At 42.5% G+C, this 25,816-nt stretch overlaps 1 long non-coding RNA gene across 1 annotated transcript in view; it reads right to left on the bottom strand.

Moving 5' to 3' along the window:
- The window catches only part of LOC137637118 (uncharacterized), a 41,422-nt gene extending 24,910 nt beyond the window's left edge, over positions 1-16,512 (bottom strand). Inside the window, exons 1-2 of the long non-coding RNA XR_011043405.1 lie at positions 16,406-16,512; positions 6,214-6,350 (exon numbers count right to left, since the gene is read on the bottom strand). This is a non-coding gene — a long non-coding RNA (uncharacterized lncRNA). The remainder of the gene's footprint in view (positions 1-6,213; positions 6,351-16,405) is intronic.
- Positions 16,513-25,816: the final 9,304 nt, after the last annotated feature.

The raw sequence follows: 25,816 nt of genomic DNA, 5'->3' as shown, positions 1-25,816 counted from the left end.
AGGTACCTTTCCCGCGAACGGGAGAGGTGTCCTTCGTAGAAAAGACTTAGAGACAACGTAGGCTGAACCGCTGGTGAGCGCCTGTGAGCTATCTCAAGAACCCCAACGATGTGCGCAAATGCGCAGGTTACGTTGGTAGCAGCCTAACTGAATACTGAAACTGGGTGTCTCTGAAGACAGTCTCAGGAACAGCAGTCGAGCGCTAGCGCGTAAGGGAACGTTGGCGCGCAGGGGATACATGGCACTTAAGGGACTTACTCAAGGTGTGAGAAAGGGAGGAGCCCGTTAGATAACAGGGGCGTGGGTTCCAAGGCGCGTCTGCAGTCAGGAACGGATACAGCAGGCAACAGGTACACTGAGGGACAAGAGACCAAGGGTCTAACGTAGCCTGAGTAGCGAGGCCCTGAGGGGATTAGTTGCAAGACCTCGAAGGGTCAACGCAACCAAAAACCAAAGTTTCTCCGTCACTAATCACCGAAGTGTAGAAGTGACTAAAGTTACGAGAGCCCGAGGGAACTGCGTAACTAAAGCTCCGAGACCCAGAAGGGTCAGGGAAAAAGAGAAACCGAAGTTTCCCTGTCACTAAACACCGAAGTGCTAGTGACTGAACAGCAACCTGTTGACAACAGGAACAATCCTCCGAAGAGGAGTCTCTATGAGTGGCCTCTCTCGCGAACGATAGGTGAGCACTTCGTAGAAGAGACTGGTGATGGAGCCCCAAAAGGCCGTGAGATCAGCTGACGTAAACACGAACAATCATCCGAAGAGGAGTCTGTGTGAGTGTCCTCTCACGCGAACGGGAGGGGACACTTCGTAGAAGAGACAAAGGGAGCAATCTTCCGAAGAGGAGCCCTTAGTGCGGCCTCCCCCGCGAACGAGAGGGGGCCAGACTAATCTTGCAGCTGCTCAGCCTCTTGAGCGTAGCTACAGAAGCGACCGCTCAGCCCCGAGAGCATAGTCGCTAGTACCATGGTCTAGCCTTGCAACCGCTCAGCCCCTAGAGCAAGTCACAAGGGCGGCTGCTCAGCCCCTAGTGCAAGTCACAAGGGCGGCCGCTCAGCCCCAAGAGCATAACCGCCTAAGGCCAGGGAACAGTAAAATAAGGGAAGTTAACTAACTACCCTGGAGGCGAACCTCCTTATCGTTCTAGGATGCAATGAAGAGCTGGCAGTAGTCACGGGGGAACTTCTAAGAGAAGGAAACGCCCCTGACGATTGCCTCGAGAGACGGCTAAGCCGACTCCCCAGGATAAACAGGACAGCTCTGCTTCGAAGGCACACACAACAGGCACGAAGAAACAGCATCGTAAACTGGAAAATAAAAAAGAATAATCATTTAACAGAAATTCCCCCGGGGGAAACTCCGAAGAGAACCCCCGAGGGAAAGAACATAAGAACGAAAGAAGGTATGCGCCCCCCCTCCCCCACCCGGCATGCCCGGGTGAGGGGGGGGACGAAAAGTTAACAAAACAGAATTATAAAATTATAATTATGCAACTGACTTTGAATGTTCCAAGGATCACCGAACCCCGAAGGGACGTGAGCCCTGAGCTGAAAAGTTAAAACACAATTATATTCATAAAAATAATTGAGACAAATAAAACGAAATAGCGACTTGGTCCTGAGAAGCTATCGTAGGCGTAGTACAGAGTAAGAGGTGAACGACCTCAAGAGAAGGGCCGGGCTCCGCGAAGGCAACCATGGTGGCCTAAGAGTGAAAGGCCATGATCAAGAAAAGATCGTGGTGGCCTGGCAAGCCGGCGATCACTCTCGTAGAAGTACACAACACACACCGCACAACACTGAAAGCAAAGGAAACTTACTATTTTCTATACAGTGAGTCCTCGCTACTTCGCGGTTCGACCATTGCGGATTCACTACTTCGCGGATTTTTTTCATAACCCATATATATAAACATACCGCGATATATAAAAACCCCAAATACGATATTTCGTTACCTGTAATTCCATTAATACTGTAATTAGTAATATCTGCTCTTACTGATGGTTCATTGCATTACATATGACATACAATTCAGTACAGAAAGAAATAAAACACGAAAAGAGAATGTGATCATACGATAATTCAGTATACAGTACGAAGTAAAATTAAATCGAACATGAAACGCAAATCAGATGCAGTCATACCGTATTAGAATGGTGTAAGGCTGCTGATGGATACTACTGTACTACAAATGTAATGGATGTGCATCTTTTCCATGAATCTTTTGTATGTATACGTACGTAGTACTACATCCAATAATATTCTTTGTTGCAAATATCACATCTCGAATAAGCGTACGAGAGAGAGAGAGAGAGAGAGAGAGAGAGAGAGATTGACACACATAGAATGAGAAATGAAACAAAAACAGTGATGAGAGAGAGAGAGAGAGAGAGAGAGAGAGAGAGAGAGAGAGAGAGAGAGAGAGAGAGAGATCCGATAAAACACACAAACACACAATAGGACAAGAAACAAAAACAGTGATGAGAGAGAGAGAGAGAGAGAGAGAGAGAGAGAGAGAGAGAGAGAGAGAGAGAGAGAGAGAGAGAGACTATCCTACAACAAAACAAGCTTAAAATAGCGAACGTAAAGCTGTACTGTATACGTAGGGTACCTTGTACTTTGAATTGGTAACTACTACGTAGCATATAAGACGGATTGTGATTGGTTCAAGCGCTGATAGATGACGAATCAGAACCCAAGTTTTGTAATCTAGCCTGTGATTGGTGTTTTGACCGCTTCTCCAACCCGCAGCATCTTTTCGCGGCCACTTTGTTTGCCGCTCTTTCGCCATGTAGATGTTGCTACGTTATTGTGAACTTTAATCTGTGCTGTGCGTGACTGTTTTAAGTTGAACTTTTTGTTGAACTTTCTGGTAAACCCTACTGTACAATGGCTCCCAAGCGTTCTGCTTCTACTAAGGCTGGTAGTGAGCCTAAACGCCACCGAAAGATGATGACGATTGCTGAGAAGGCGACGCTTCTCGATATGTTAAAAGAAGGCAGAAGTTACGCGGCCACAGCCCACCATTTTGGAGTGAACGAATCCACCGTTCGCTACATCAAGAAGGACGAGGCGAACATTAGAAAGACGACTGCCATCACCTTTAGCAGATCAGCGAAGCGAGTCGTTACCACGCGTAATAAAACGATCGTACGCATGGAAGGTGCTTTAGCAGTGTGGATTGCCGACTGCCGGAAGAAGAACAATAGCCTTGGATACGAACACCATCCGAACCAAGGCTTTGAGCTTGTATGAGAATTTTGCAGCAAAGGAACCTCAAGACGACGATGGCGACCATGCTGAAGATGATGATGATGTAGATGAACCTCAACCAGGGACATCCACTGATTCCCAGCCTCAGAAAAAACGTTTTTCCGCCAGCAAAGGATGGTTCGCGAAGTTTCAGAAACGCTTTGGCCTGAAAAGCGTTTCCCTGCATAGCGAGGCTGCTTCCGCTGACACTGCCGCTGCTGAAACTTACGCGAACGAGACGTTCAAGAACATTATCGCTGAAGGTGGATACAAGCCGAAACAAGTGTTTAATATGGATGAGACCGGCTTGTTTTGGAAGAGAATGCCGTCGCAAACTTTCCTGTTCAAAGAAGAAGCCAAAGCCTCTGGCTTTAAAGCGTTCAAAGATCGCGTAACCCTCATGATGTGTGGCAATGCTGCTGGATTTTAGCTAAAGCCGGGGCTTATTTACAAGTCGAAAAATCCTCGCGCTTGAAAATAAAAATAAGAATCTCCTTCCCGTGTACTGGATGCATAATCAAAAAGCATGGATTACGAAGATGCTGACCTCCAACTTGTTCCACCAGTGTTTTATCCCGCAAGTCAGCAAATATCTCGTAGAGAAGGGCTTGCCATTCAAGATCCTTCTCCTTATGGATAACGCTGGTGGACATGCAACTGACCTGTCGCATGAGGGCATTCAGGTTGAGTTCCTGCCACCCAACACCACGTCATTAATTCAACCGATGGAACAGGGGGTTATCAGGGCGTTCAAGGCCCTCTACACGAAGAATACCTTGGCGGACCTCGTTGCGTGTGTGGATGCTGCCCAAGAAGATGAAGATGAAAATTTCAATTTGAAGGCGTACTGGCGGAAGTACACAATAGCCACGTCCCTGCAGAACATTCAGAAGGCACTGCAAGAAATGAAACCTGCAACCGTTAATGCGAGCTGGAAGAAGTTGTGGCCCCAGATTGTTTACGACGACGAGGGATTTACACCGTCTGAAATTCAACACTCTGCAATACGCAAATCTGTGCAGTTGGCTGCGATAATTGGAGGTGACGGGTTTGGCGACATGACGACTGAAGACATCGACGAGTTGTTGGACTGCCATTCCCAGCCGCTAACTGACGCAGACCTAGAAGACTTGACGAAATCGGCCAGTGAAGAAGACAGTGAAACGCAAGAAGAGACCCAAGAAAATGTCGAGGAAACGGGCTTAACATTAGAACGGCTTGCCAAGCTCTGCAACCATGTGAAGGAGGTGAAAGAAATGTCGCAAGAGTTGGACGAGGATATGGTTCGGTCTATGCAATTCTGCAACAAGATCGATGACATTATGACTCCCTACAGGATGCTTTTCGAGCGAAAAAGGAAGCAGCGGAAGTAACTTCCGAGCACACACAATGTTCTTCCAGCCTCGCAATAAAGAGCCAGTTCCTCCTGCTAGTACGCCTTCGGAAGAAATTGAAGTGTCCCAGGAAGAAGTTGAAGAGGTGTCCCAGGAAAAGACACCTCCGTCTGAAGAGACGTAAAATACTATCATTGGCTGCACCGTAGAAGACATCATCAGCTTCATCATCATTTCTACTGTGCAGCAAATTCATTGCCATCATCATTCAAGTTTTTCTTCAACTTCTTTCGTGGTGAGTACAGTAACAATCTTTATTTTTTACTTTAATATTCTAATATCTTAATATTTGTGCCTGTTTCAGTTTAGTATGCATTAAGTTAAAGGGAAGGTTTTAAAAGTCTGAATATTCATGTTATAACCTATCATATTTTTTGTTTAAAATTTACATTTACTGTACGTACGTAAAACAACTCTCTCTCTCTCTCTCTCTCTCTCTCTCTCTCTCTCTCTCTCTCTCTCTCTCTCTCTCTCTCTCTCTCTCAAATTGTTTTCCTGCTTTGCTACGTATGTACTGTATGATTTTATATAGATACAGTAAATATTTGTAATACAGTAACACATTTTCTAAAAGCTTTTACTGTAATATCATTATTTATCACTTTCATCATGCGCGTTAAATGCCTTCGTTTGTTTACTGAGCGTGGTTGTTTTCTGAGCGTACTTTATGACGCCGTCGTTTCAGGCGGCGTCATAAAGAAAAACATTTCATTTGGAAGTCCTAAGAAAAATTAAGTAAAACATTGGTAAATAACAAAATCAACATACTGTACTGAATAATCAATACAATCGATGCAAAAACTAACCTATACACAGATGTGTAAATGCGTTTGTTTCTTCATTATGATCAGAGATAAACGTAAACAAAACATTGGTTGCCATTTTTTTTCGTGCTTTTTGGCGTGTTTAGGAAACGCATGATATAAAATAGCCTTTAATATTTGTGCCTGTTTTAGTTTAGGGTACTGTAGTACATGCATTAAGTGTTCTGTACATTAAAGAGTAGTTTGATAACAGTACTACGTACAAGGGAAGGTTTTAAAAGTCTGAATATACATGTTAAATAAATACGTAAATATGGTGTCACTACTTCGCGGATTTTCACCTATCGCAGTCGGGTTTGGAACCTATTTACCGCGATAAACGGGGGCTCACTGTACACAAAAATATATGTAAACATCAATAATGTTTAAATATACTAAGTATAAGAAAAGGTAAGTTAAAAAGACAAAACAATAATGGCCGTCAAGTGAGAATGGGAGCGGAGACTTCCGATCGCCATCCGAGCCAAAAGTAAAGTGGAGTATTCTCCGGTGTGTGTGAGGGGGGAGGGGTAGCTAGCTACCCCTCCCTAACCCCCCCTAACTAGCGGCGGGGTAGGAAACCCTCGTTAAAACTTTAATGGCTCGTCGTTCAGCTACGCCGAAGTAATTACCCCATGTAAATAGCGTGGTTTGTATTTCAGTTACGGAACAAACACTAAATGAAATGTTATTTCCAAATTTGTTTCACAAACAAACCCATAATTAAATTATCGACACAAACAGATTTAAGTTATTCCTTACCCAAATCTGAGAGGTTGAAGATAGAGGTCTTTCTGTGGCTACAGGGACTATTCATTGGAATCCGCTTTCACTGTTAGGTGAAGGTATGATGTAAATGCTTCCAGCAGGAAGTTGTGGAACTATTCGTGACATTTCTTCTGTTGAATTAATAAATTTACATTACTATAATAGTCAAAAATGAAAAAATGACAAATTCGAAGATAATTTGTATTTTTCCTAACCATACAAACCTTAGCTATTTACAAAGGTTATTACTTTTAGCGTAGCTGAAATGGCGAGCCATTAGAATTTAACGAGGGTGTATTACCCCCGCGCTAGTTAGCGGGGGGGTAGGGGAGTGGTAGCTAGCTACCCCTCCTCCCCCTCACACACAGGTGAATACTCACTTTCACTTAGAGGTAGGACTTGTCTTGGGGGACAGGGCTGGCGGGCAAATATGTGTAAATAGCTAAGGTTTGTATGGTTAGGAAAAATACAAATTATCTTCGAATTTGTCATTTGTTCCGTAACCGAAATACAAACCACGCTATTTACAAAGGGTGACTTATCCCTTAGGAAGGGTGGAAAGTCCCCAGCCATACTGGCTTTGGCTTTACCCGGGGACTCAGAATCCGAGTGAGTCGCACTCGAGAAAAGGAGTCCCTGCACCTCACAAGTTCCTTGCACCGCAAGGAACCATGTGGCCTACGTAAGCTTGTGTGTGAAGGAAGAAGTGTGACACGTCTTAGGCAGTTGACCTGGAGTTCCAGAAGGAACTCTGGGTTAGGACGTTCCCAATACCACCTCGTCAGGGTATGGGGGACGCGACAGTATTGACTCAATACTCGGAACACAAGGAAGCATGGTTTACCTGCAGAGGTTCGAGGTCAGCTATGCAGAGACCAGGATGCTGCTTCCCCGTAGAGGGGATGATGAAGAAAGAAGTAAGGGCCAGACATACTTCTTTCGTTCATGCAGACTAAAACCTGATAACAATGCCCTCAACCTTCTGCTACCTGTCCAAAAAGGAGCCTGAGGTTAGACCAGCTGTTGTGTAGCCACCACAGAGCGATAGAAAACGTATCGAGACTCCTGTGGGTCACGCCCTGCAGGAAGCGGGCTGCGAAGGTCATCAGACGCTTCCAGACTCCAGCTTGTAGCACCTGCGTCACAGAGTAGTATTACTCGAAGGCGAGGGACGTTGCGATGTATCCAACATCGTGCTGTAGGGCGACGTGACGGGGGAGGGTCTGAAGACAGGTCGAGATGAATGTCCTTGAGTCCGGGCTGAAGAGGTATACTGGTGACTCTCCCCCCATGTCCTCCTTGTGTTCCCAAATCGGCTGCAACTGAGGCCAAACTGCAGCTGTTCCCAGCGCTAACCTCTCGATTCCTGTACTGGCAAGAAAGAGAAGGTCTTGGGACATCAGACACAGAATGGAGACTCAAAATCTTGAATGAATCGGACCGAAGGGTCGGGACCCTCAGATTCTGAGTCTAGCCAACAACTCAGGAGCGAGCCTGAATGTTGCCTTCCCCTCTTCCTTAGAAAGGGGGGGAGTAGTAAGAGACCAAGAAGATTGCTTACACACTGGCCGTGGCCAGAGTGAGCAGAAGACCCAAGGCGGAATACAATCCGAGGCCTGTCGTAAAAGGGTCTTGAGAAGATCTCTTAAAGGACTAAAAGTCCGAGCCATGCTCCAAGTTGGAGGTCTTCCTCCGACTAGGGCAGGGACGATCGTAGCTTCGCATGAGCGAGGATAGATCCAGCGGGCAGGAAAAAGTTATTCCTTTAAGCCTGAAGGTCAGGGAAAGGCTGAGCGACAGGCTTCATTGCCAAGAGCGGAAAGGAGTTTCCTCCCGCCGAAAGGCAATAAGACCGTTATTGCTGGAGAAGAGGCCTCACGGGAAGAGGTATATCTCCCACGGCACCAACCACCTTAGACTCCTCACTTTGCCTGGGAGACCCCTGTGGATGACTATCGCAGATGACGCGACCTCCGTACCGCGACTGTAGCGGGTTGTCTCTTCTAGAGGAGGAAGCGTAGTGTCTCCAGGCATGAAGCCGAAGCGACGCCCCGGTTCGGGAGAGATGTCGCAGTGTGGTTGCTTGAGTAGTCTGCGCCGTGGGAGAAGCTCTCCCGGGAGTTCCGTCAGGGGAAGCAGAGGGTCCAGAAACCGTTCTGCGCATAGTCCCAGTGGAGCTCTCCCATTGAAAGGTTGACAGACAACCTGGTTTTGTTGAGACCCATTGTCCGCAGACAAAAAGGAGGGAAGACGCAGGCGTCGAAGTTGTCCCACCATCACCGGAATGCATCTTGCCAGAGTCTCGGGGTCTGAGACTGGGGGGAAAACTAGCGGAAGCTTGAGGTTCCAAGCTGTCGCGATCAGGTCCCCCAGACCAGCACTTGCTGGTTACCCAAGGTCAAAGACCCCTAGGTACACTCTCTCTATGAGGCTCTGCTCGAATAGTCTGAGAGAAACATTCCCCTGCCTGGAATGAGAGAGCCGATGGTGGAATTGAGAGAATCTCAATCATCCCGGTATCTCTACTGCAAGATGTGAAGGTGTGAAAATGCGTCCCCTGCTGGTTAGCATGAAGTCGACACGCAACGGGGCGACTTGGCAGGAGCGGTAGGATCTGAAGAGGGGCCAGACTAAGGCCCTTAAGCCTGCCTGAATGATGGAGAGGTATCCTTCAGGTCTTGACCATAGGCCTGGACCGGAACATGCCCCCCCCCCCTTTCCTTTGACGAGTCCGAGAACCGCATCAAGAATGTGGGGAAAGGACGAGAATATCCACTACCATCAAGAGGCTCCATAGGTCAACACCCATTGCAGGTTTAATAGTTCCGCTGGTCCCATAGGGCCAGGGAGTCCGGTTAAACATTGCCTGAAGCCACCGGAACTTGGATCGCCCCACATGGAACTTATCCTGAGGCGACCGTTTGGACTATAAACGGGTCAATGAGGAAAGAAGAACTAGGAAACGTTCCAAGGTAGGGCTGAAAACTCTGCTTGACTGAGAACAGGTACTGCGACTCTCCTCAGTCTTGCCACAGTCAACCGAAAGGAAGGCTCGGAGGATGTGGTAACAGAATCTGGCGTCCCCAGGTGGTCACCCATCCAAGTACCGACGTTGCTTAACCTCGCTGGACGGACGAGAAGCGGGGTTTCCAACGTGGTAAGGCGGTTGACTCAATATCATGGCCAGATACTCCAGATGTTGAGGCAGAGGAAGAGAAGGCTCCAAGCAAAATACCATGAGCCCACACTCATGGTCAGCATTTGGAAGCTTTTCCCGGCGCTGAAGAAGGTCGAAACCCGAGCCTACCGGAGTTGACCAGCCCTCCAAACAGCAGAGGAGGCGGAAGTCTGCATCTGAGCGGCCAAGAGGAAGGCAGGGAGAGTTCTCTGGGGAAACAAACCTGCTATGCCACGGCGGGATAGCCACACTGCATCATAAGCAGGAATACTTGCAGTTTAGGCTGAATTCGACGAGCACCCTGGAAGATGGATGGAATGGAAACTGAAAGTACCCGTCCTTCCGATCCAGGGTTAAAGGAGTCCTGTCGCCTCGTTACCAGTCTGATCGATTCTGCTGGTCTACGCTGGCCGAAGTTTGTTCGACAAACTTGATCAGGGCTGAGAGGTCGACTTATGGACATCCCCTCTCAGATCCTTCCTTACAAGAAAGGATCGACTGAGGGGGCCGGGGGTGAAGCCGTCGATGATCCTAAGGAAGACCTTCGCCTAAGGTATGGATCATTCTGCCCAACCGGGCAACTCTGCTGATGCTATGGCATAGAGGTTCAGAGACACTGAATTCGCTGACAGAGACGGCAGGCGCGATATCCTTGGCTACTCACAGAGATTGTGCGGGAATGGGCATCGGGAAGCTGTCATTCGGATGAGTAACCTTAAGCATCCTCCCAGCGAAAAAACCTGCAATCCTAGAGTTCGTGAACTCCTTTTAGGACTATGCCCCCCCGGGGGAGTCTCCCGTGCCATCTGTTCCTGACAGGAGGAAACTGCAATTGGACACCTTGTCCCAGTTGTCGTAGCCGATAACTTAGGCCGACGTGGTTGAAAGAAAAGAGAGCTGGAGCCCTGCAGAGTCTGGAAGAAAGCGCCTTGGAGGAGTGAAACCGGAAGTCGATTTACTCCGCACAGCAGATGTTTAAGTCTCTGTCCTTGGGCAAAGACAAAACTCTTCTCAAGGATGGAAGGGTGTCTGAGGTCGTTGACCTCCACAGATGAGACACCCGAAGGAAGCCTTCAGTCAGTGCGTCCAGATGGTACAACATCGAGCTTGTCCGCAAGTAGATACTTAACGACGAAAGGCCAAGGTGCCTGAGCTCGAGAGGAGGAAAGTACCCTTGATCTTCCTGTAGCTTCCTTGAACCAAACCTCGGGCCGTAACCGAGGAGGGAAAGAACCTGGTAAGCTCCCAGAGGAAGAGGTAAGCAGTCACCCCTTGTCCGATGGAGAAATCTTCAACGGAAAGCCCCCCCCGCCAAAAATCCTTCCAGGGCGGGAGAAGGAGAGAGTACTCGTGTAGGAGAGGGGACCCTCGAGACCGACCTCTTGGGAACCAACTTCGCCCTGGGGGAAGTCACCACGAAGTCCACTCCTCTCTTTCTCTTCAGCGTAGGAGAGACAGCCGCTGGTTTGTTACCCTGGCCGGTGAGTGCTGGTTTCATAACCCTCATTAACGCCCGTGCCAGCGGATCAAACCATGTCTGCTGCTCCAAGGACACAGAGTCCGAAATCCTCGCTAAGGTGAAAGGGATCGGGCGATCCTTTGGAGAGGACACGACGGTTCCTGCCTGAAAAGAAGGTGGGAAGAATGCTGTACTGACCTGTCTTCGTCCTGCACTACCAACCTGTGCTTGGATGGAGGTGATCCCGAGTGCCGCCTGGGAGCACGCGTCCCTGCTGCTACCACCGGCTGTGGAATTCGCCGCGAACTATGGTCGCGCGAGGGCGAACGGTCGCGCAAAGGCGAATGGTCGCGCGGGCGCACAGGCGAGCGGTCGCGCAGGCGAGCGGTCGCGCAGGCGAGCGGTCGCGCGGGCGCGCAGGCGAGCGATCGCGCGGGCGCGCAGGCGAGCGATCGCGCGGGCGCGCAGGCGAGCGATCGCGCGGGCGCGCAGGCGAGCGATCGCGCGGGCTAGCAGGCGAGCGATCGCGCGGGCGCGCAGGCGAGCGATCGCGCGGGCGCGCAGGCGAGCGATCGCGCGGGCGCGCAGGCGAATGGGCGTGACGGCGAGGGATCGTGCTGCCGCGTAGGTGAAGAAGATCGCTGGCGGTAAGCGATGGCGAGCAGCATGTGTAGGTGAATGATCGCGTGATAGGGTGCGATGGTGATCAGCATCCGCAAGAGGGCGAGCGTTCAGGGTTGTGCGATGAGGAGCAGCATGCGTAAGCGGGCAATCGTTCAGGGTTGTGCGATGGCGAGCAGCATGCGCAGGTGAATGATCGCGTGAAAGGGTGCGATGGTGATCAGCATCCGCAAGAGGGCGATCGTTCAGGGTTGTGCGATGAGGAGCAGCATGCGTAAGCGGGCAATCGTTCAGGGTTGTGCGATGGCGAGCAGCATGCGCAGGTGAATGATCGCGTGAAAGGGTGCGATGGTGATCAGCATCTGCAGGAGGGCGATCGTTCAGGGTTGTGCGATGAGGAGCAGCATGCGTAAGCGGGCAATCGTTCAGGGTTGTGCGATGGCGAGCAGCATGCGCAGGTGAATGATCGCGTGAAAGGGTGCGATGGTGATCAGCATCTGCAGGAGGGCGATCGTTCAGGGTGGTGCGATGAGGAGCAGCATGCGTAAGCGGGCAATCGTTCAGGGTTGTGCGATGGCGAGCAGCATGCGCAGGTAAATGAGGGTCGCGCGATGGCGATCAGCATCCGCAGTTGAGGGTCGCGCGATGGCGATCAGCATCCGCAGTTGAGGGTCGCGCGATGGCGATCAGCATCCGCAGTTGAGGGTCGCGCGATGGCGATCAGCATCCGCAGTTGAGGGTCGCGCGATGGCGATCAGCATCCGCAGTTGAGGGTCGCGCGATGGCGATCAGCATCCGCAGTTGAGGGTCGCGCGATGGCGATCAGCATCCGCAGTTGAGGGTCGCGCGATGGCGATCAGCATCCGCAGTTGAGGGTCGCGCGATGGCGATCAGCATCCGCAGTTGAGGGTCGCGCGATGGCGATCAGCATCCGCAGTTGAGGGTCGCGCGATGGCGATCAGCATCCGCAGTTGAGGGTCGCGCGATGGCGATCAGCATCCGCAGTTGAGGGTCGCGCGATGGCGATCAGCATCCGCAGTTGAGGGTCGCGCGATGGCGATCAGCATCCGCAGTTGAGCCAGTAGCTGGCGAACCATGTTCCTTCAGAAGTGTTGGAGAACGTTGGCGTGCCAGCTGTAACACACGTGGGCGATTCAGAGATCGCTGGCGAGCTGATGATCGCTGACGAGCTGACGATCGCTGGCGAGCTGATGATCGCTGACGAGCTGATGATCGCTGACGAGCAGAAGGCTACGCGTGGAAGCCTGCGCAAAGAAGAAGAGTCCTTGACCCCGACCTGAACCGAAGTTCTAGATCGCGAGGGCGAACGTGGGCGCACAGGGCACGTAACAGGAACCGCAGGGAAGATCATCTTGAAAGCGCTGACGAACAGGAGAGCGCTGACGAACAGAAGGGCGCGCAGGGAAACCCTGACACGCAAGGGAAGAACCCCCGTGGGGGCAACCCTTTGCCCCGAAGGGATCGTTGTCCGCCGGGAGACTGATGTCCGTCGGAATACCGCTGTCCGTCGGGAAGACCGTTGCCCGTCGGAAGACGAGATTAGACTGCTGTCCATCTGCACCAAGACGGAAGATCGAGAAAAAGAAGTTGTAGGCTGCAAACGGAGATTCAAAAAGGCGCCTCAAGCACCCTTATAGGGAGATGAGAGGCCCTTACGACGAGGCGGACGGAGGGCCTTACGGCGAGGGAGGCCAACAGCAACAGCAACAGAAGAAACCTCCGAAGAGGAGTCTCTATGAGTGTACTCTCTCGCGAACGAAAGAGAAACACTTCGTGGAAGAGACTGGTCAGCCAGTGACCTAAAAGGGGCAATCCTCCGAAGAGGAGCTCCTGCAGTTGCCCAGCCCCTTGAGCGAAACTGCAGGTGCGACCGCTCAGCACCAAGAGCATAGTCGCACGAAAAAAAGGCAAGAGAAGAACCCCCCAAAAGAGGAAAAGCTCAAGCCTGGACAGGAAAAAACTTCCCTCGGAAGGAAAGTTATCCGCCCAAGGAGGCAAGCCTCCTGACTGTTCTAAAATGAACTGGAGAGCTGTCCGTCGACACGGGAGTACTACCAGTAGAAGGAGACACGCCCCTGACGACAATACAAGGGGGGAGGCAGCAACAGCCGAATCCCCAGGACTCAACCAGACAGCTCACACCGTTGCTATATTACAGAAACGAACTAGATCGGTAACTGTAAAAAAATAAAACAAATAATATTAGTACACATTCATTCCCCCGGGAAGGCTCCGAAGAGGAATCCCGAGGAAAAGGAACAAGAATTACACAACAGGCACGTGCCCTCACAACCACTTACACTCGCGGAAGGAGAGCTGTAACCAAAACAGAATTATAACAATTATAATTATGTAACTATGTAATTATGTAATTTAAAAATGAATGAACACTAAAGAAAAAACGAAAACCCCGAAAGGAATCGTTCTACAAGCTGAAAAATTAACAACTACAATTAGATTCATAAACTAATTGAGACAAAATGTACGGCGTAGCAACCCCACCCACACGGGAAGGAAGCTACAAGGGCGTAGTAAAACATAGTAAAAGGGTGAACGACCTCAAGAGAGAGAGAGAGAGAAAGACCGAAGTCAAACTCGATCGCAACCCATAAAATTAGGCCGTGGTGGCCTAACTGCCGAGGCCTCCACGTAGATATCGTACACTACACACACACATCTGAAAAGGAAACTTACTTATTTCTATACTCAAATATATATACAAACATGAAAACATGTTTACATATATATTGAGTAAAAGAAAAGTAAGCGATTAAGTAAAGACAAAACAGACAATGGCTGCCAAGCGAGGACCAAGACAGAGACGTCTGTCACAGTCCGAGCCAAAAGTGAAAGTGAGTATTCACCTGTGTGTGAGGGGGAGGAGGGGTAGCTAGCTACCACTCCCTTACCCCCCCGCTAACTAGCGCGGGGGTAATACACCCTCGTTAAATTCTAATGGCTCGCCATTTCAGCTACGCTAAAAGTAATAACCTTTGTAAATAGCGTGGTTTGTATTTCGGTTACGGAACAAAATATATTTGGTATAAAAATTGGCATCAAAGATACTTTTCCCTGGTGAATGAACCATATTGAGAGAAGGGATTAGCTTAAACATGATTTTTCTTTTACTCCACTACGGAGAACGTATCTGATCATGGCCTACTGATATTCTGTGTATATGTACCTGTATCAGGATCTACAAAGAGTTCCGAGTGATTAAACACAGATGCATATATAAAACACTGGCAAATTCATTACCAGTGCTCCATTTTGAATTACCCACTCCAGCTTCATGAAATGCCTTTTCTTGGGCATAAAAGTATGAATATTCCTTGGTTAAACCCAAGTGTAATCAATATAAGTTTTTGGTTTCCTGCTCTATTCCACGATACATCTACACACCAAACAAAGGTCTCCCTCTATTATAATTTTACCTCCCAAGCTTTGATTTATTCATTTGAATGCCAATTACGACATGCACAAAAACCGCTTAGTCTTGGCAATAATTTACTGTAACTTCCAAGCTATAAGACCAAACTTAACTACAGTATTTGTTTGATCTAGTCAAGGTTATGGGATAATCAGACCTAACAGATATTTACAGAAAATGATTCACTAAGGAGTTTATACCTCACCTCTATAGGAACCTTTCCACTAAAATTCTTTCAATAGTTATTCTTCTTGTATGACTATAAGCCCACTGACCTCAAGTCTAAATACTCATGACTTTCATCTGCTGAGCAATAACACAACTGTAAGGATAAATCCATGTACCAGACTCAACAATCAAAGAATTACACACACACAAAATAACATTTTGTCTTAAGTAGAATTTCTGTGAATGCAACATAAACATGGTTGGCGAGTCTTTTTAATTTGTTACTAACCATTATATAATACTAGTTTACTTACCGTTTCATTGCTTATTAAACCCCACTTGCAAAATTGAATTTAGCAATTTATAAGGTATGTTAGAGGTGTTTGTATCACCAGTTAATTAGCCCAAGGTTCCTATTCAAGTTAGTCTATGGCTTTTCCTACAATGATCTTTGCCCAAATCTACACATCTGTTTAGAATGTGGATCATACAAAGTCAGGTACGAATTACAGTAACTTGTGGGTTAATTCAAGGAATAAAAGGCATTGTGCATCCATTACTTTCATTTTATATTTACTGCACTATTTTAGTCAGCTTAAACATGACACTGTAGGATCAAGGTAAGGTTAGGGAAGGATGGGTAGGGTGAGCTGGATCAGCTAAGGTAAGGTAAAGATAGGTAAGAGTAGGTGTGGTAAGAGCAGTTAAATTAAGGGTAGGTTAGGAATTAGTAGGCGAGATAAATGCTGGTAAGGTAAGAGCAGATTAGGTTAGGGCAGGTGAGGTAAAGACAAGTAAAGTGAGGCAAGGACAGGAAAGGTATGGTTAGGTTAGTTAGGAGTATTTTGGGTTAGGTATGGTAAAGGGTAGGTAAAGTGGTGTCAGGTACCATAAGGTGATGTTATGCAAGGAAGAATGTCAAAACTACATAAAATGCAGCAATAACAGGAGTTTATACGGGAATTTCTAAGACTACTCTGAGGCAGACCTAATCTAGCACGAAGCTGATAGGCCTAAATAATTATAGGGCCGTTATAAAGTGCCCTGTTTTCAGACTAGTTTCACGTCAACAAACAAACCCAAATTAACTTAAAAACTGTTTGAATATCAATTAAGTTATAACGGATTAAAAGTCTTACCTTCATGGTAATGGACAACAATTGTTGGTGACATCCCCAAAAACGTTCCAGCAATGTTTAGCCCAATTGGACGACTTTTTATTTTCCTATAGCCCAATCTCAATCATCTTGACAACATATTTCATTAAAATCTCCACTGAATTATTGTTAAGTATTGGAACTAGACTTACCAGTAGTACGGACGATATTTGTAGAATAAAGTATTAATATATGAAATTATATAGTAAGAATTCCAAAGATGTAGAGAAGCGATATTTGTATTTTGTGTACATCAAAAGATATTTAGGAATGACCGAAAAATTAGACAAAAAATCCGTACGCATTGGCACTCCAATCAACGCCATCTATTGAGAAAGTCTTAAACTAAAATCCAATAAAAAGACCTACGGACGTATTATAATTCATAAATTTTATTTTTAATTAAGCCCTTGAAGTACCACACAACTGTAGGTACTGCGTTTCTACAAAATATGCATTTTATTTGATCATATATGTATTTTATAACTATTCAGCATTGCAGCACAGGGAATTGTAATTCATATTAAGCACGTTTTTTTCGGTTTCACGTTTCAAAATGTAAACAAAAAAATTCGAGCTGATCAGCGTCATCTGTTATCAACGAGCCATACTAAGCAGGATAATTTCACATAAATTGTAGCGACTTTCTGGTCTTTCTATTACTATCTTTGTGTGTATGTAGAAAGCCATAGATATCATAATTATATAGAAAATTCACGTGAATTCAGCCAACATAAAGAAAAACTACTCATCTCATAATAATTCTTCCAACTACACTTAAAACGATGAACATACTGACTTGTGATAAGCCAAGGGAATACAATAGGCCATAATAAGCGTGAAGAAATGATCTCTCTCTCTCTCTCTCTCTCTCTCTCTCTCTCTCTCTCTCTCTCTCTCTCTCTCTCTCTCTCTGTGTGTGTGTGTGTGTGTGTGTGTGTGTGGACCGTTCTCATTTTCATGCTTTGGTTTTTCTATGGCTATTTGTGTGCATAAACAACTTATAATTTGTTTCTGTTTTTCTACCTTAGTCCCGTATCCTCTATTTTCCTATGCGCTACAGCCATTTCTAGATGGTGGTTCAATTCCTCATAAGCGGAGGTAAAAAGGTCAAGACAGAGACGACTGGTGAAATCTAACCGAGGCCCTTTGCATCAATAGGCGTTGGAGAAGATGATATTAATGATGATAGCCATTTCTAATTGCATCTGGCAACCATCTTTGATGAAAAAAAGTAAAAATTTGTAAATATCAGGATGCCTATAGGCCTATAAAAGATGTTAATTAGTTCATAATGCGTTACATATACGGTTATACTTAAAAGATATGTAATTTAGAAACGTGGGTATTGAAGACAATTCAAGCTATACAACATAAATTCATGTCTCAAACTCTAATTGTAATTTTCTTAAATCATAATGTTTTGTTTATAATATTTTGTTCATGATCACTAGTAGGCCAATTATTTACCTTCCTCCAAATCCGGAAATTTAGACATTTAACGGCTCCTTAGAAACCCCCTCGTAAAGGTCCCCCTACATTTAAGTATTAAGTCTTTAACCAATTATTTCGAAAAAAATAATACATTTTACTTAAAATTCTTTGCATTAGTGAAAGTTCAGATCCTATACGATAGTTTTGTCCTCAATAAATGATATGAATAGCTATTGCCGTAAACCGTAAACCAATTAAATTTTCTAGACGAAAACCTTAAATATATCATGTTTGAAGGGGTCACTGAGCTATTCACTATCATTCTATTATACATGGGGGAGTGTAGAAAAACTTCAGGTGGTGATCCTTTTAAACTAAACCTATAGAGACCAACTGATACATCACATACCCTACCCAACACAAGAAGTAGGGAAATGATCCACTCTCGGCCTCTTGGCAATATGAATAAGCTCGGAATTATCAGCTTCAGTTCTGATGGTCTGTCAACAGCGAAAGTAGATTTGCTCGGTAACCTAAAGGCCAATGTGGTGAGCATCCAAGAGACTCACAAATATCAGAGACTGCCTTAAATACCTGACATGGACTTGATAATCTCCCACCAAAGCCCAATCCATGGAAACGTAATTTTTGCTATAGTGAGAAATTCATAATTCACAAAAGTAGAGACCTATCCGAGGATGGGCAGGAGATCCTACAAGAGGAAATTAAACATCCAAATATCACTCCAGTTTACACATCCTCTCCTGCTCCTCTCTCACGGACCAAGATCAACATCCCAGACAGTATGTCTTCTCTCGTGATTCGGGACTTCAAGAGTCACAATAGTCTTCAATTTCTTCTTGAAGACTTGAAAACCCTTAATATCTTCAGTCTTTCGGATGTCCAGTATGAGCTTAATGTATAGGTTTCGGACAGCATATTTGAAAGATCTAGACCTACAGTAGACATACATCTTGGCTCCAATAATTTGAAACCATCTGTAACTAATCTCGTGTCTACACGATTAGCTGGCTGCACGATGTGTAGCAGTTTTATCAGAAATTTTGGACGTCCGGTTCAGATGATTTGATGGGTTATTGCATATATATTCTATTCTAGATTTTAATAGGCAGCCAGTATAATTCAAATAACGTGTTTCGTACAAGTTGTCAGACAACCCCTCAGACATATACACATATACACACATGCCCTGTATCACAATTCGTTGGATGATAGCAAGTACCGATTACCTCAAAAAGAAGCTGACCAATTACTGAATGAAAATTGAAAAATGGACGGCACACCTCTTTACAAACCAGAAACTTTAAGAGACAAAAGCAATGATTCATCTGTGAGACCAGACTCCGTGAGAAAGTCATAATCAAGTCTTATCAAGGACAAGCGTCTGACCTTCTCATATATTGAGTACTACTTTACTGAATGGGCCTTTCCAGAGAATTTTGTGGTCAAAAGTACCAATTACATACGTTACATTATTTAGACTTTCAAATGAATATCTACATCCCTCTTGTTAAGAAACAGTTTCTAAACGAATGGCTCCCTAACTTTTTCATCTTCTTGTTTTCAAGGTGCTTCGATTATGTGGACTTGACAATTAATGTTGAATACGCACTGTGATATTCTAACTACCCCAAACTGTATACGACAAACAAATTATTTAGGTCCTGTAGGTATAGGATTTCCGTGTGATAGAGCCAGGAAAACAGACGTTGAAATAGAAATAGAGACTGAGTGAATAAGGCTGCTAAGGGATTCGGACGCCTAGATTTCCTCACAATTCAATTATTCCAGTTTATGTAAGTAAATCAAACTGTAACAGGTATTCTCCTTAGACATCTGATCAGCCATAATATGTAAGGATTGAGCTGAGCCCCACATTGACTATATGATATTCCTTTTATAGACTTTAGGACCGGTGACGTTTCCCATCAAGAAATTTAGTTAATGTTCTTCTTCTTCTTTAGATTGCCCGGAGCTCCTCTCCGGACAGGGGCTTTTTGACGGTGCGTCTAGCGCCTAGTTAGTTAATGTGAACTTAAAATTCTCTAATCTATCTAAAATTATAATGATAATAACAACAATATTTCAATTGTAATAATGATTACGATAATGATAATAATAATCGCAATGATAATGATGATTATTATAATCCGAGATTTATTATTTTACTATACAGTAGTTGATGTATTTCTTAAAACTTTTCAAAAGTTTACAAATAGTCCTTATATAGTAATTACGAATAACCAGTAAAATGAAAGAAAGTTATATAGAAAATGTTATTGGACTTTGAAACCGTTAAATGATATTAAAATCGAGTCGTTTTATTTATTTGTCTGCCTGTCTTTCCAGAACAGGATTACGTCAAAACTACTTAACGGATTTTGACGAAATTTTCATCCCAGATAGAGCTAAGGTCATGGACGACCTCATTAAATTTTGGAGATGATCCAAATCTGGATCCGGATTCTAAAAGTGGACTTGAATTTTTTGCCATTTTAAAGGTAACTTCAAAACAAACTGACGCATTTTGAAGAAATTTATACCACAGATAGATCTTAGGCCATGGACGACTCTATTAACCTTTGGCGGAGGTCATAAATCTCTTATTTCTCTTTTTAAATATAAATGTGAAACATTATGAAACGAATAACATGTATCAAGCATTAGGAAGTTCTCTAAGAGAAGGCTTTACCATCTTATGAATTATGGCTGAAGAAGAAAATATTCTCGAACTTTTATCCTCTTGTGACATGCAATTAGTTCGCCTAATCTGGTTCTTCTCGGTGCCTATGAAATATATGTTTCATGAAACGAAGCAGCGAAGCTTTCTCATTAACCTCGTAAAGAGAGGCGGGAATTAAGTCTCATTATGAATTTTTATATTACTTTCTATTTCAGATGAATTTTTAGGTGTCACCAAAGATAAAAGATGTTGATGAAATCTTAATAGAAGATCGAAATTCCAAATGTAAAGGAAAGAGAGATTTATCATCCTATAAACACATTTACAATAACTACTTAAGTTCATATATGGAATAGAAACCTTGGCAATTATAGGTTAAATGTTTCTACTACATGACCTGCAAATTCATAATCGGGAAAACATACTTAAAGGAATGAGAGAGAGAGAGAGAGAGAGAGAGAGAGAGAGAGAGAGAGAGAGAGAGAGAGAGAGAGAGAGAGAGAGACCCATCACTAATGTGGTCTGGCCAACGTGATGATAAAGACTGGACAAACCCCTGACATAAATTTACATGTCTGAAGCCTTTGACCTGCAGTGGACTAGAAATAGATGCATCTTTTGTATATTATCTATCTATCTATATATATATATATATATATATATATATATATATATATATATATATATATATATATATATATATATATATATATATATATATATATATATATATATATATATATATATATATATATATATATATATACATATATATATATATATATATATATATATATATATATATATATATATGTATATATATATTTATATATATATATGAATGATTTTTATCACAAATACACGTGATTTTCATGTTTTTAAATAAGCCGGAAATCAATTTAAATATAGCTCTGCCACGGTATCTTGACCCACGGGGAAATTTCTTTATTGATATTACTGGAGGGGGAGGGAGGGGGCAAGACTTTGAAACCTAACACCGATAAAAATAAAATAAGACTTAGTCCATCTAACTGGATGAGGTTCAATTTAAGATAAAGTTTGTTTTCAACGAATAAACAAAGCAAAAGAAAAAAAAAATTCTGCAGCTCCACAAACATTGCTTTGGCAACTGCTCCATATTTTCCGAATATTTTTCCGTTGCTGATTTTAAAAATACAATCTTAGCTTGTTAGTTTCTTTTAATTTTAATACTAATGAAGTAATTATTAGGTTAATGATAAATATATGACCACTTATGAATTAAAACTAATTCAAGAAACAAACTTCTATGTCATTCCATATCTCAGGCAAAATTTCAATTTTGTTATTCGAACTGGGTAAAACTAAATTCCCATTAATAATAAACACATATCAGTTGCTTTCTTTAAATTGTAGTAAAAATTGAGCTATTCATCACTCAATCATGATTCCAAGAGTAAATTTTATTCCAAAACCCATTCAAGGAAATTCACATAATTAAACTTCTTTCTGAATAAGCTCAGCTATGATGTTCTAACTCAAATCAAAGTTAAGAGAATGGTAAAAAGAAAAAAAAACACATTAGGAAGGCACATATCCTCCCATAAAACGATAGAATAACTGCATTAATGTTCCATATCTCTCTCTCTCTCTCTCTCTCTCTCTCTCTCTCTCTCTCTCTCTCTCTCTCTCTCTCTCTCTCTTTCTATATATATATATATATATATATATATATATATATATATATATATATATATATATATATATATATATATATGCTTGTAACAAATCTAATTGGGTCATTTAATCATATACCATTTCTGATGAAAAATGGTAAAAACATATAGGTACATAATAATGCAATATCAAATTTTCATGTTTTAAAATATTGTTTTGTTATTGGCAATAATAACCACAAGATCGATATTTTCTTATGAAACCACATGAGGTTTATAGAGAGGAAATCGTCTTGTCTAATTAAAATTTTCATGAATGATTGTAATAAAAATGATATTGCAGAGAAATATTATGATTAAAAAAAGTTGCAATTAATGTAGGATATTCTAATATTAGCATAAAAAAGTCATTCACAGGTCAGATTTGGCAAGAAAAACTTTTTTTTTTTAATTCAATTAGAGTTTCTCCAAACAATGCCTCTTATAATAAACTGAAATTGGGTTAAATCTATATCAGTTGATTGATAACATTACTATTTTATGAGAATTTAAAAAGAATATGTAATTGATTTGTAAATATTACTTACGGCAGTTGAGATCAAGTTAGAATTATGGCGAAATAGATTGCTCTAACTATCGGTGTGACCATCACGTTTTCCTGATTATGTTTAACCACAGAAAGAAAAGAGTAATTCAATAATTATTATGTTAGCATTTTGTCTAAAAAGACGAAAGTTATATATGTTAGTTTAAAACGAAAACATCAGGCTCATATCATTATTACTAAATGTGAGAGAATATCCATAGGAAACAAGCCGAGAAGTCACTTAGCGAATTACTAGTTCAGTAATTTTCCATGGAATCGCTAAACGAAATCTCGCCAGGCAACCATGTGGCTTGCCTTAAGGTATATTTTCCTTTATCTTAGTCTTCTCCCTGATTTTGACATGCTAGTGCCATCTATTGTTGGTATTTGGAAGAAGTGGTAGAAGCTAAATGATTTCGAAAAACTATAGTAAATTTTGTTAATAAATCTACAAGATAATAACTACTATACAAGACCATAAACCATAATAGTTACTTAAGAGAAATTGGTATGAAAGACTCCTTGAATAATGTCCTGATTAAAATAAAATCAAAGAAGCTGGCAAGTTCTTAATTCAATATTGGCAATACCATACGTGGGTGGAGCCTATACCGAAAAGGAATCTTAAGTACAACACTAGCATGGCGACAAATAAAGTTTTGTTAAACATATTCAAATCTTTTTTACATCTCATTTAAGGAAGTTTAGCTTTTATAACTGTTTTATGTTAATTTATAATGAAAACTTGGTCAATGAATAATCTCTTTCTGTTTTTTCCTTTTAGATGACATTAGTGTTTATTATCCTTGTTTTCTCTTAGGATTAAGGAATCGTAAAAATTACGATCGACATAGACTGTGTGTCTATTTCCTCTCTTATTGGAGACTTTTTATGACATTACTTCATAAAGAGAATAAATAAATATACATAGGAACTGAAAATAACTTCATATAATATAAAAGTAGATGAAAATTTTTAACTACAAGACCGAAGAGTCTGCTGACATCTACTGGTAACTCCTGGAATTGTACAAAATGCTGCAATTTGTTTTGAAATACTATAATGTTTTATTTTGGAAACGCTACAAATATATTTAATGTGCCCACATATGATTACTTGGGTATTTTAGATTTAATCTAAACTCTTAAAAACTATTACTTAACCAATTTTAATCTATATTAAATGGTTTACAAAGTTTCCTTTGATCTTATGTCTGGTAATACCTAAAACGACATGACCGAACGTCAGAAAGAGAAACAGTTCGACCACAATGATATAATTGTATGTTACTTTCTCTCAATATAATCAGGAGGGTAACCAAGAATTAAATTAGAATAATGATTATTGTAAACGACAGAATGAGTTTTCAGTACATAAAATTGCCTGTCATGCAATTAATTTGCATAACTCACTCTTGTAAAATTATGGGTATTGGTCATCCTGACTTGAAAATGGGCGCATAGTTTGAAAAGTAGATATCAGGAAATCTTAAATTCAAATTGACTAAAAGAGGAATTGGTATTATTCCTCCACATGATCGTGTGCATTAAGTAAAAAAAAAAAAAAAAATTTTATAAATAAAAAAAAGCTACATATTAACAAAATCTTACAGAAGTAATGAAAGTGAATTATAAGATGAGTGAATATCAGTATCCTATAGTTTTCTCTTTTGAGTTCCTCTGTTTTTTTTCTTACTAATGTCTATTTGATAAAGATATCTCACTATTATTACCATTTGAATGTTAATTATTTAGGAATTAATAACTGTTTATGTAGCATACATCAAAAGGTATTGCTTGAAAATAATTTGAGGACTCCAAAATACATTCAGTGACGTAAATAAATTTCTGACTGAAATGGCACATTCCAGGAATTTCATTTCTCAATCAAATTTTAAGTTAGCAATTTTGATTGTGAAATATTAACTCCTAATACAATAAACAAACAACTTCTGCTTCCTTTTAGTTCAGAGAAAATAAAGCCATTCATCGATCAATGATGGACTGCTAGCATAGCTTACAAAAGATGATACTGTTCTCTCTCTCTCTCTCTCTCTCTCTCTCTCTCTCTCTCTCTCTCTCTCTCTCTCTCTCTCTCTCTCTCTCTCTCTCTCTCTATTATCCTCATTTCCATGCGCTGGGTACTCTATGAATACTTTTGTGAAGCCTATATATAACGAGTAATGTGCTTTTGCATTCCTAGCTCAACTAAGTAGGCTATCCTGTATAGGCTATGTGCTTCTGCAAACATGGATCCAGCAATATGAAAAAGGGGGTTCGGGTTGGAAAACATGGCCTAAGCAGCTGGACCAGAGGGCTGACTCAATTCTCAGCTACTTAAGAGCTATTTTTCACGTTTTCAAACCATTTTAACTTTATAATGGAATATTATAAGGTGAAAATGCACTACGCCATTTAAATATATAGACATAAATAAAACATTTTAGCAGTAATCTCTACATTTACTTTTGGTACATGACTATCATCACCATCTCCTCCTACGCCTATTGACGCCAAGGGCCACGGTTAGATTTCACCAGTTGCATCTATCTTGAGCTTTTAATTTATTACTTCTCCATTCACCATCTCCTACTTCGCGTTTCATTGTCCTCAGTACATGACTATACATTCCCGGAGAACCTCATCGGCTGACAACGTTAAATGTGTAATTATTGGAGTGTCTGCATCCATCCTTTAAACTAGCAACCATCAGCAATTCTTGACTCATCGAATTACAATTAGTCTTCCAATTTGATTCATATCAGAAACACAATCTTGTTATCTCCAGCTCATGTAATGAATTTTTACCACTTGGGTTTGGGTGTGAGAGAGAGAGAGAGAGAGAGAGAGAGAGAGAGAGAGATGATTTCAATCTTCTACATCTCTTTTACAATATTCTTCTTGTCGCAACTATTGACCGGAATATTTTGAATATTAAGTTTCAATTTTATCAAAGTTTGAAAATTTTCGTAAAATCCAAGCTTTACTTCCTGAAACTTTTTTAATTTATTTATATTCGAAATTTCTCCTAAGAAAAGCCTGGTTTTTAATTCTTTGAAGATATTCTTTTTTTTTTCTCTCTTTGATCTTCCTTCATAGTGTCTACTGTAAATGTTTATAGAAACAACAAAGAACACCGTATTAGCTCCCTCGCTAATTAAAACATTAGCCTTGCTTGAAGCATA

This window comes from Palaemon carinicauda, chromosome 3 (assembly GCF_036898095.1).
Source record: "Palaemon carinicauda isolate YSFRI2023 chromosome 3, ASM3689809v2, whole genome shotgun sequence".
NCBI lineage: Eukaryota > Metazoa > Arthropoda > Malacostraca > Decapoda > Palaemonidae > Palaemon > Palaemon carinicauda.
This window is presented reverse-complemented; position numbering and strand designations above follow the sequence as displayed.